The sequence below is a fragment of the Mustela putorius genome, unplaced genomic scaffold (genome assembly GCF_011764305.1).
Source record: "Mustela putorius furo isolate JIRA1106 unplaced genomic scaffold, ASM1176430v1.1 tig00000832_pilon_pilon_pilon, whole genome shotgun sequence".
In the NCBI taxonomy this organism is placed as follows: domain Eukaryota; kingdom Metazoa; phylum Chordata; class Mammalia; order Carnivora; family Mustelidae; genus Mustela; species Mustela putorius.
In genome coordinates, this window is record NW_025421491.1 from 7244808 (window position 1) to 7255680 (window position 10873).

At 38.8% G+C, this 10873-nt stretch overlaps 1 non-coding gene across 1 annotated transcript; it reads right to left on the bottom strand.

The window, feature by feature from the left end:
- Window positions 1–4718: 4718 nt before the first annotated feature.
- On the bottom strand, window positions 4719–4825 carry LOC123393403. Its single transcript, XR_006608168.1, has one exon. It is a non-coding gene; the product is annotated as a U6 spliceosomal RNA (small nuclear RNA).
- Between the last annotated feature and the right edge of the window lie 6048 nt (window positions 4826–10873).

The following is a 10873-nucleotide window of genomic DNA, read 5'->3' on the forward strand; positions in this document are numbered from 1 at the left end:
AGCCACCCAGGCGCCCGATATTTGTTCTTCTAATCCATGAGCGTGGAACGTTTTTCCGTTTCTTTGTGTCTTCCTCAGTTTCTTTCTTGAGTATTCTAGTTTTCTGAGTACAGATTCTTGACTCTTTTTAGATTTATTCCTGGGTATCTTATGGTTTGGGGTGCAATTGTAAATGGGATAGACTTCTTAATTTCTCTTTCTTCTGTCTTGTTGTTGGTGTATAGAAATGCAACTGATTTCTGTACATTGATTTTATATCCTGAGAAGGAGAGAAACCATACGAGACTTAATCTCAGGAAACAAACTGAGGGTTGGCGAGGAGTGGGGAGGACGTGGGAGGAATGAAATGGCTGGGTGACGGACATTAGGAAGGGTATGTGCTCTGGTGAGAAAAAAAAAATAAATAAGATAAATGCAGATGCTGATGGAATAGGTCTGCGGTGGGGCTGAGAGTCTGCATTTCTAACCAACTACCGGGTGATGGTGTTGCTGCTGATCTGTGATCCACCCTCCATTAACTTGGCAATATTCTAAAGTTTTTTTAATGTATTTCTGCTACCAAAATAACAATGAGCTCATCCTACTTTTTCTTACCGTATGAAATCTGAATACTAGAATAAGGCCATCAATTCTCAGTGGGTGCAATATTGCCCCCAAAGGGGAGGAGATTGTTTTGTTGGAAATAAAAAAGCTGAAACAGATATATGGTAGAGTTGGCCCTTGAACAACAGGGGTTTGAACTGTGCAGATCCACTTATACATGGATTTTTTTCAATAAATACAGTACCGTAAATGTATTTTCTCTTCCCTATGACTTTCTTAATGACATTTTCTTTTCACTAACCTACTTCATTGTAAGAATGCAATGTATAATACATGTAACATATAAACTATGTGTTAATATACTGTTCATGTTATCCGTAAGGCTTCTAGTCAAAAGTAGGCTATTAGGAGTAAGTTTTGGGGGAATCAAAAGTTACATGCAGATTTTCAACTGTGTGGGGGGTTGGTGTTCCTAACCCTCATGCTGTCCAAGGGTCAACTGTATTATCAGTGATATTAAAATGTCATGGTAGCCGGTAGAGAATGCCACTCTTGGTCTCAGGGTCATGAGTTTGAGTCCCACATTGGGTGTGGAGATTTCTTGAAAATAAAATGTCAGGAGGAGCCACAGGAAAAATGTCTAAAAAACTACTGATGGAAGGTTTAGAACCACTGCCCTAAACTATTATAAAGTCTCATGAAACTGGCACAGACTGCCTGATTATAAACACTCAGTCACCAACATCTAAGCTTTCTGTTATATATTACTACCTGGATTCTCAAATTCTCATTGATAAACATGATGAAAATTTTTTATTGTAGAGGATGCTGCGGTGAATTTTCCCCTTTATCAAGCATCTAAATATTATGAATTGCAAAGGAGAGGGATGAGAATAAATACAGAATGATGATCAGAGATGACTTATACGAACATGAAAATTAACCTGAGTTGAATAAAAAATTAGTCAGATTACAAATAAATGAGAGATTTACAACTGGAATTATAAATACACCCTTTTTCCTGATGTTTTAAATATACATTACCTTTTAAATGCACTTCTTTATACTCCTATTTTATGTGTAATTATTTTTCTAAGAATGAGGTAATGAGTCCCCTTAGTGCACACTTGATGCACAGAATATTCTAATTAAAAATACATAATTCCATTTAACTATGGATATGTGCTAAACTACCTCTCATGTCCAAATATGCATGGCCAACCCCTGGCATAAGCAGAGAGAGCTAGTGCCTTCTGCTAGGTCAGGGAGGCCAGCAAAGGCAACTGCTGTCATCTCCATGTGAAATAAAATGAGAAATCACCCAAATCTGGGCCCGAACCTGTTCCACAAGGGTCACAATGTGAAGGCTTCTCCCAGTAACAAAAACTGACCTCCTTAAGTGTACCTATTAATGAGCTGAATGCCGGTGCTTTCATCATCCCCAAGTGCTACAAGGTATTATAATTACTCCAATTTTTCATGATTAATTAGAAGCATGAGGTGCAAATAAGCTAATACAAGTCAAGGGCTAAGAAGCAGAGAGCAGGGATTTGAACAAAGGGAGCTTTCCCCTGGAGCTCGCCTCTCTCATTGGCAGTTCATGCTGGTTGTATCCAACTAATTTGGGAGTGGTTTTAGGTGGTCAAGACCCACCTGGCTTCCTCTCTAGGGCATGTCAAGGTTGACAGGAAGAGGTAGGCTAGAGCCATGACCAAGGGACTAGGAATAAGGTATCTTGTTAAAAGTCCAGTCTGTAGGGTGCCTGGGTGGCTCAGAGGGTTAAAGCCTCTGCCTTCAGCTCGGGTCATGATCCCAGGGTCCTGGGATCGAGCCCCTCATCGGGCTCCTCTCTCTCTCTCTCTCTGCCTCTGCCTACTTGTGATTTCTCTCTGTCGAATAAATAAAATCTTTAAAAAAAAAAAAAAAGTCCAGCCCGACTAATCGGGAATTTTTTAAAAACAGTTTTAATAAGGGGATATTAGTCAAATACTATACAATTCACCCATTCAAGCATGAATTCAGTGTTGTTTAGTATATTTATGGGTATGTGAAACCATCATCGTATCTTAAAAAAAAAAAAAAAGAAAGAAAAGAAGATTTATTTATTTATTTTAGAGAGAATGAGCAAATAAGGGGACAGGCAGAGGGAGAAAGGGAATCCCAACTGGATTCCAAGGCATGGAACTCCATCCTAGAACCTTGAGATCATGACCTGAGCCAAAATCAAGATTTGGCAACTCAACCAACTGAGCCACCCAAGTGCTTCAACCATCACCACATCTAATTTTCGAACATTTTAGTGTCTCCTAAAAGATAGCTCATACCCGTTAGCATTCACCCCCAACTCTCAACCCCCCTACCCCCAGCCCTAATCAACCACTAACCTACCTTCCGTCTCTATAATAGTTTCCTATTCTAAACACTTAATATAAATTGAACCATATCTATGCGATCTTTCGTGATGGGTTTCTTTCATTTAGCATAATGTTTTCTGGACTTACCTCTGTTGTAGCATGTATCAGTGCTTGGTTCCTTTTCACTGGTGAGTAATATTCGTTGATTTGATTCACTACATTTTATTTTTCATCCATTAGTTGATGGACATTTGGGTTGTTTCTACCTTTTGGCTATTATGACTCATGCTTCTATGAATATTCAGGTACCACTTTTGGTGTGGTTGTATGTTTTCATTTCTCTTGGTGTATGCCTGAGAGTTGAATTGCTAGGTTGCATGATAACTGTATGTTCAACATTTTGAGGAACTGCCAGTCAGTTTTCCAAAGCAGCATACCACTTGACATCTCCACCAGCAGTGTGTGGGTTATGGTGTGTCCACATCCTCCTCAGAGCTTGTCAACAACTGCCTATTTAGTTAAAGCCATCTTAATGGGTGTGAAGTAATATCTCATTGGGTTTAGATGTACATTTCCCTAATGGTTAATGATGTTGAGCATCTTCTTGGTTTTCATGCCTGCTGGTTATTTTGTTTATCTTCTTTGATAAATGACTATTCAAATACTTTGCCCATTTTTAATTTAGATTAGTTGCCCTTTTTTTTTTATTTATGTGTTTTTTATATATTCTGGATACAAATTTCTTGTCAGATATGTGATTTACAAAATTTTTTCCCCTTCTGTGGGAATCTGTTCACTTTCTTGATGATTTGTGCACAAAGTATGATGTACTGCATTCTTTTTTTCTTTTTTTACTTCTGCCTTTTTTTTTTTTTTAATCTAAGAAACCAGTGCTTACCTAAAGGTCAAAATTATTTACTCTTATGTTTTCTCCTATGAGTTTTCTAGTTTTAGCTCTTTCATTTAGGTTTATAATTTATTTTGAATGAACTTTTTGTATATGCTGTGGTATAGTCATGTAACTTTTGTGTATGTTGTCTGGTATGGGAGATATATCCTGGTAAATAAATTCCATTCTTTGTGTGTGGATATCTGGTTGTCCCAGCACCATTTATCGAAAACATTATCCTCTCCCTATTATGTCTTGGTACATTTGTCAAAACTCAATAAGGATTTATTTTTGGACTCTAAACTTTTCCACCATTCTGTATGTCCATCTGTAAGCCAGTGCCACATTATCTTAATTACTGTAGCTTTGTAGTAAGTTTTGAAATGAGGAAGCATGAATCTTCTAACTTTGTTGTTCTTTTGCAAGATTGTTTTGTTATTCTGGGTTCTTTGCAATTCTGTATGAATTTTATAATGAGTTGTCAATTTCTTCAAAAGCCACTGGGATTTTGATAGGGATTATACTGCATCTACAATCTTGACAATATTAAGTCTTTTGATCCATGAACATAGGATATCTTCCCATTTTTTAAGGTCGTTAATTACTTTCAATGGTGTTTTATAGTTTTCAGTGTACAAGTCTTACACTTCTTTTACTAATCTTATACCTAAGTGATTTATTCTTTTTGATGCTATTGTAAATGGAATTGTTTTCTTAATTTTATTTTCAGAGCTAGTCTATAGGAATAGGGATTGATTTTTTATATTGATCTTGTATCCTGCAACCTTCCTGTACTCTTTTATTACTTTTACTACTTTTTAAGTGGATTCCTTAAGGTATTCTATGTACAATATCATGTTACCTGCAAATATATTTTTGCCGCTTCTTTTATAATCAGAAACTTTTCTTCCTTCCTTCCTTCTTTTTTCTTTTTTTTTTTTAAATGTTTCATGAAGTTGTGTGTCATCTTTGTGCGGGGGCCATGCTAATCCTCTCTGTGTTGTTCAAATTTTAGTATATGTGCTGCTCAAGTGAGCACTTTTTACTTCTTTTTCTTGCCTAATTGTCCATCTCCAGTAAGATGTTAAATAGAAGTCAAAAAGTGAACATGCTTTTCTTTCTTATTCTTGATTTAAGAGAAAGTATTCAGTCTTTCACCATCATGTATGATATTAGATGTGGATGATTGAGAAAGTTCCCTTCTATTCCTGGTTTGTTGAGTGTTTTGATCAAGAAAGGATGTTGGATTTTACCAAATGCCTTTTCTGCATCTGTTGAAATTATCAGGTGGTTTTTGTCATTTATTCTATATATATTGTATTACATTTATTGATATCCGTCAAAGGTGACACTACCTTTGAATTTCTTGGATAAATCTCATTTGGCCCAGTATGTAATCTTATTATATGTTGCTGGATTAAGTTTGTTCTTATTTTGTTGAAGATTTTTTGCATCTATATTCATACAGGATTTTGGTCTATAGTTCTTTTTTTTTCCTTGTGATATATTTTTCTGGTTTTGGTATCAAAATAACTCTGGCCTCATAAAATGAATTGAAAAGTGTTCCTGCCTCTCCTGTGTTTTGGAAGAGTTTGCAAAAAATGAGTATTAATTTTCCTTCAAACATTTGGTAAACTTCACCAGTAGTCATCTGAACTTGGTCTTTTATTGGTAGGAAATTTTAAAAATTACTAATTTTGTCTCTTTACTTATTATAGGCCTATTCAGATTTTTAATTTTTTTTTTCTCGAGTCAGTTTTGGTAGTTTTTTTTTCTTTTTAATGTCCTTAAATCCTAAATTCCATTTTTAAAAATTTATTTTCAGCATAACAGTATCCATTATTTTTGCACCACACCCAGTGCTCCTTGCAATCCGTGCCCTCCACAATACCCACCACCTGGTTGTGTCTTTTTAGGAATTGGTCCATTTCATCTAAGTTATCTGATTTGTTGGCATACAGCTGTTCATAGCTTTCCTTATAATCTATTTGATTACTATAAGTTTGGTAGTTATGTTCCCTCTTTTATTCCTGATTTTTGTAATTTGTGTCTTTTCTCTTTTTTTCTCTTAGCTAGCCAAGAAAAAAATCTATCTTTTCAAGTAACTTATTTTTGGATACATTGACTTTCTCTGTTGTTTTTCTGTTCTCTATTTCACTGATCTCTGCTCTAATCTTTATTATTTCCTACCTTTTTTTTTTTTTTAGCTTTGGTCTTCTTATTCTAGTTCCTTAAGGTATAATGTTAGCTACTGCTTTGAAAATCTTTTTTAATGCAGGCATTTACAGATATACATTTAGGAAGGAATGTGGACTTCCTTTTTTTTTTTTTTTTTTTTTGCACAAAGAAGATCTAATAGTTTGATAAAAACTTAACCAGTGAGATTTAATTATAATTTTACTTGGATGTCTTTACTTTCTGATTCTGTGGTAAGGAAGCAACCAAACCCCACAAGTTAAACACAGAAACTCCAGGGAGCTTTTGTTTTAGTGGTGACAAATATTCAGAGTTCCTATGATTTTTAATTTTGAAGAGTGATTTATTTGATGACAATTGTGAACCATTCTCAAACCTGTCACATGTAGTAAGTCTGCAGTCTGAGAAATTGTTACCAGCATTTGCAAGCATTGCAGAAATTTAATAAACTGTCACCAAACCATTTGCTTGTTTGAATGCCAAGGTTTCCTTCCCCACATCACATGCAGCGCCCTGCTGCCAACAGTTATCAAAATACTCCCACAGTTGTCACAGAGAGAACTGTTTAGGGAGTTTATGTTTCTTTATTCTTGTCGTTCCTATATTTCATTGCCTTTGCCACTCCTTGGGGATTTATTTGAATAATCTGAACATTATATGGAGCAGTTGAGTCTTAAACAATGGATTGAGAAACTAAGACTATCTGAGATCTAGGTATGGAAACATAGAGATATAGAGTGCAGTGAGATTGGGAAGGATGACTCATGTTCTACTCTCTCTGTGTTTGCATTTTTATAGAGACTGTGTTGTTTGTGTAACATAAAACAGCAATAAAAATTTAAAAACCATTTGAGGGGGAATCTAGACAAAAACACAAAGAAAAGTCTGGATAGATCAAGTCATTGTAATTGAAGATATGCAATTAGGTGGTACATTATAACAGGATTGAGAGATATAATCCAGCCCTTTGAAATAAAGATTGACAAGAAATTACTGGCTCTGGGTTTGCATTTTCTCTGATGACTCCAACAGATAAATGCCAAGTCAGGTTAAAAAGGCTCTTGTATCTGAAATGGGGAAGGTAGAATATTAGAGGGCGTGACCTTGGACCTCATTCACCACGTCAAACATGCATGAAAGTGTGGTCTTTTACCACTATGATAATATTTGCAACTATCATCTGGAATAAACCTATCTCTGCTTTGTCTTGTTCAAAGGCTTTGAAGGACACTTTGACAGCACCTATCGAAATTTCAAACACATATACCCTTGACCAAGCAATTCTGTTGCTAGGAACCTCTTCTGAAGAAATATACCAGTGCACAGATTTTGGATAGACAGATGCTGATTGCAGCAAAATATTTCACATATCTTAAGTGTACATCAAAGGGAGTATGGTTTAGTAAATTATGGTCTATCTGTCCCCATGTCACACGGCTCAGAAAGTAGAGATCTGGGAATCTAACAGAAGCTTTCACTTGCTCACAATACTACATTTCATGAATTAGTGAGTGTGGGTGGCTTTTTGGTGTTCAGAATTCAACTTGTATGTTCTCCCAGGGTAGGTCAAGATTGGATGTTGGGGAGAGGAGCAAGGACAGGCCAGTGTCATAGCCAAGGAACAGTGAATTAGACAGAAAAAGTCAAGAGTTTCAACCAACAATAAAAAGTGGGGGCGCCTGGGTGGCTCAGTGGGTTAAGCCGCTGCCTTCGGCTCAGGTCATGATCCCAGAGTCCTGGGATCGAGTCCCGCATCGGGCTCTCTGCTCAGCAGGCAGCCTGCTTCCCTCTCTCTCTTCCTGCCCCTCTGCCTACTTGTGATCTCTGTCTGTCAAATAAATAAAATCTTAAAAAAAAAAAAAGTGGGAAAAAAGAAGTTATGTATAAATTAGGGAGAGGGATTCTGGAGGAAAGTATTTTGTCTCACTAAAGAAGTGTCACCTTGGCCAGTTTTCACCCCACTCCCTATTTTCACTCACCATAAACCCTTATCCTAAAAGACCCTAAGTGAGCTTGAGGGGACTCTCATAGGTTTTCTCAAGCTCAAAGAGCAGAGAGGACTGAAGGAGGAGCTTATTCTGGAGAACCTATCTGTCCCTTTTCATCAAAGAAAATCCATTTTAACATGTGTTTGAGGGATTAGTACATCTTTGAAATCCTAAGCAAATGGGAAGAGAATTCTTGCAGTGTTCACAGAACTATGAAATGAAGGGTCTGGTGTGGCTGCCGCAGCGTGGGATGATTCAGAGCATTTTAAGGAGTGCATGCCAGTTTCAGGAGTCCTGGCATTTTCCACATGCCCTGGTGTTTCCAGTGATCCCAGATGCTACACTAGCCTTCTGTATGACCTTGAGCCAAATACTGGTCTTTCTGTAAGTCATCTTCTCTCTCTAGTACATGAGGTGGCTGGAACAAATGATCCATAGTCTCCCTTCAACTTGTGATTTAATGTATCGTTTTCCAGACTTACTGAATCATTAGGATTTTAAATAAGCATTACTTATTAATGAAGGTTAGAAAAAAAAATTTCCTAACACAATTCTTACACATGCACACATGTGGAAATACACACACACACACATGCATTTGTAAAATGAAATATAAAACACTACCTAAGAAGAAACTCTATACTTTGGTGATCTGTATCCTTGGTTCTTTCTTCCTTGCGAAGAAGGAAGAACCAGTAACATTTTCTGTGGTATAAGGAAGAATGGAATAGTTTAAAGGAGGAATGCTAGCAGGAGTATACTCTATGTACGTTTTTAACGTTTTAATTTTTTTAAAAGCCTTTATTTATTTGACACAGAGAGAGATCACAAGTAGGCAGAGAGGCAGGCAGAGAGAGAGGGGGAAGCAGGCTCCCCACTGAGCAGAGAGCCCAATGTGGGGCTCGATCCCAGGACCCTGAGATCATGACCTGAGCTGAAGGCAGACGCTTTAACCCACTGAGCCTCCCAGGTGCCCCTATTTTTTTATTTTTAAGTAATCTCTACACTCAGCTTGACTTTGCGACCCTGAGATCAAGAGTCGCGTGCTCCACTGACTAAGTCAGCCAGGCGCTCCTATATGTACATACATTTTTAAAAAAATCTTTATTTTTTAAAGATTTTATTTATTTATTTGAGAGAGAGAGAGACAGACAGAGGAGAGCATGAGCGTGGGGAGAGGCAGAGGGAGAAGGAAAAGCAGACTCCCCTGCCAAGCTGGGAGCCTGATACAGGGCTCTGAACCTAGGACCCTGAGATCATGACCTGAGCCAATGGCAGATGCTTAACTGACTGTGCCACCCAGGTGTCCCATCTATATGTACACTTTAATATTCAACTGCATTTCATTTCTCCAGAAGCCCGCGGAAATGTACACACATGCCCACACTCCACTGCTACCTTAGCACATTAAGGAGTTGGTAAGGAGTGATGTTGAAGTGAAGGTACCATTTTGACCCATGGTGGCACACTAATAGAAAGAAAAGCCTTCAGTTGGCACCTGCTTTTTCCTCTGTTCTTACACTTTTAGGAGTTGTGTGTTTGTCTGTACCTTTCAGGCCAGGTGGAAGTGGAGGGTGTAGAACCTGGATAGGAGATCATTGATAGAAATGTGTGTGCGTGTTTATTACATAGTAAGTGTAAAATGCATAGCAAGCGCTTCTTTAATTATTTGATTTCTTTAACACAGCTTATTTCAAATGCTTCACAGACCTCCAGCTACGAGGGTGGGGGTTCATAACCGAGAGCCCCTGCTGTTGTAACTCTGAAATCCATCCTGTGTGCTCTGAGGGCACGCCTTCCACCGGCTGCTCTCAGCCGGGGACACTCAGTCTGGCAGGCCTGCCGCTGGAAGACTGGGATCCTTCTTGTTCTGGACTTGGGCTCAAGGACTGAGCCCTCTCCTTTCATGGTCTTGACCAGCTTCCCTATCCTGCTGGGGCATGCAGGAATGCCTCTCCAGGCTCTCTTCCTCCTCTGCTTCAGGTGGAGGCAGCCTTCCCCTCTTCTCTCATGGAAGAAAATCCTTGCATATTTAACTCAGTCTTGGCCTCTGCTTCTCAGGAGAACCAGAAACAACATATTCAAGCTGATGAAAAGCACAGCTTTGCAAGACAAAGACTAAAAGGAGACATAAAGGAGGAAGAGAGGGAGTTTATGCGTTTGGGTTAGCTGATGGACGTGCCCAGAACTCTCAGCAATGCACAAGAAATTAATCACAGTGGTATCCTATGTGAGGTTTTTGGGAAGAATGAATGGGGACAAGAGCTGGGAGAGAAACTTTTCAAAGTATACCCTATAATAAACAGTTCCTTGATTTTCCAGGCAAGTAAATGTACAATAATTTGAAAATGTAAAATTATATATTTGGATTAAAAACAAACAAACAAACATGAATTTGAGAGAAGAACAAAGTATATCCTTTGGAGATGGATCTGAGTTTGAGTCTCCACTCAGCTGGTGATTTTGGGAGAATAATGGATCTCGGGAGGGTCACTGGGCTCTTGGATTCCAGATATCAGTGAGTTGCTTTTCTCCTTGAATTCTATGATCTCATTCACTGGCTCTCAAGAAGGCATATTCTGCCAACCCCATTGCCACTGGGCTTGGCCTTGGACTGGCTCAGGCTAGGGGCCTGTGAGGCCACAAGCTAGTGAGTCTGAGAGGCTCTCAAGAACCAGCGCACTGAGCAGATCTTGCTGTTCCTTCCTTCCTCCAGGGAACCATAAGTCCCGAGCTAGGGGGAAGCGGGGAGCAGCTGGGTGGTGGGGGAGGAAGGGTGGGCAGGGAGTGGGTATTGGGGGTGGGGAGTGTGAGGGCGGGGGGGGGGGTGCGGAAGAGGGCTCTCTGACAGCTTGGATTCTTGGAATAAAGTGGCTGAGCCGCAGCTGGCTTGTAGCTGCCGA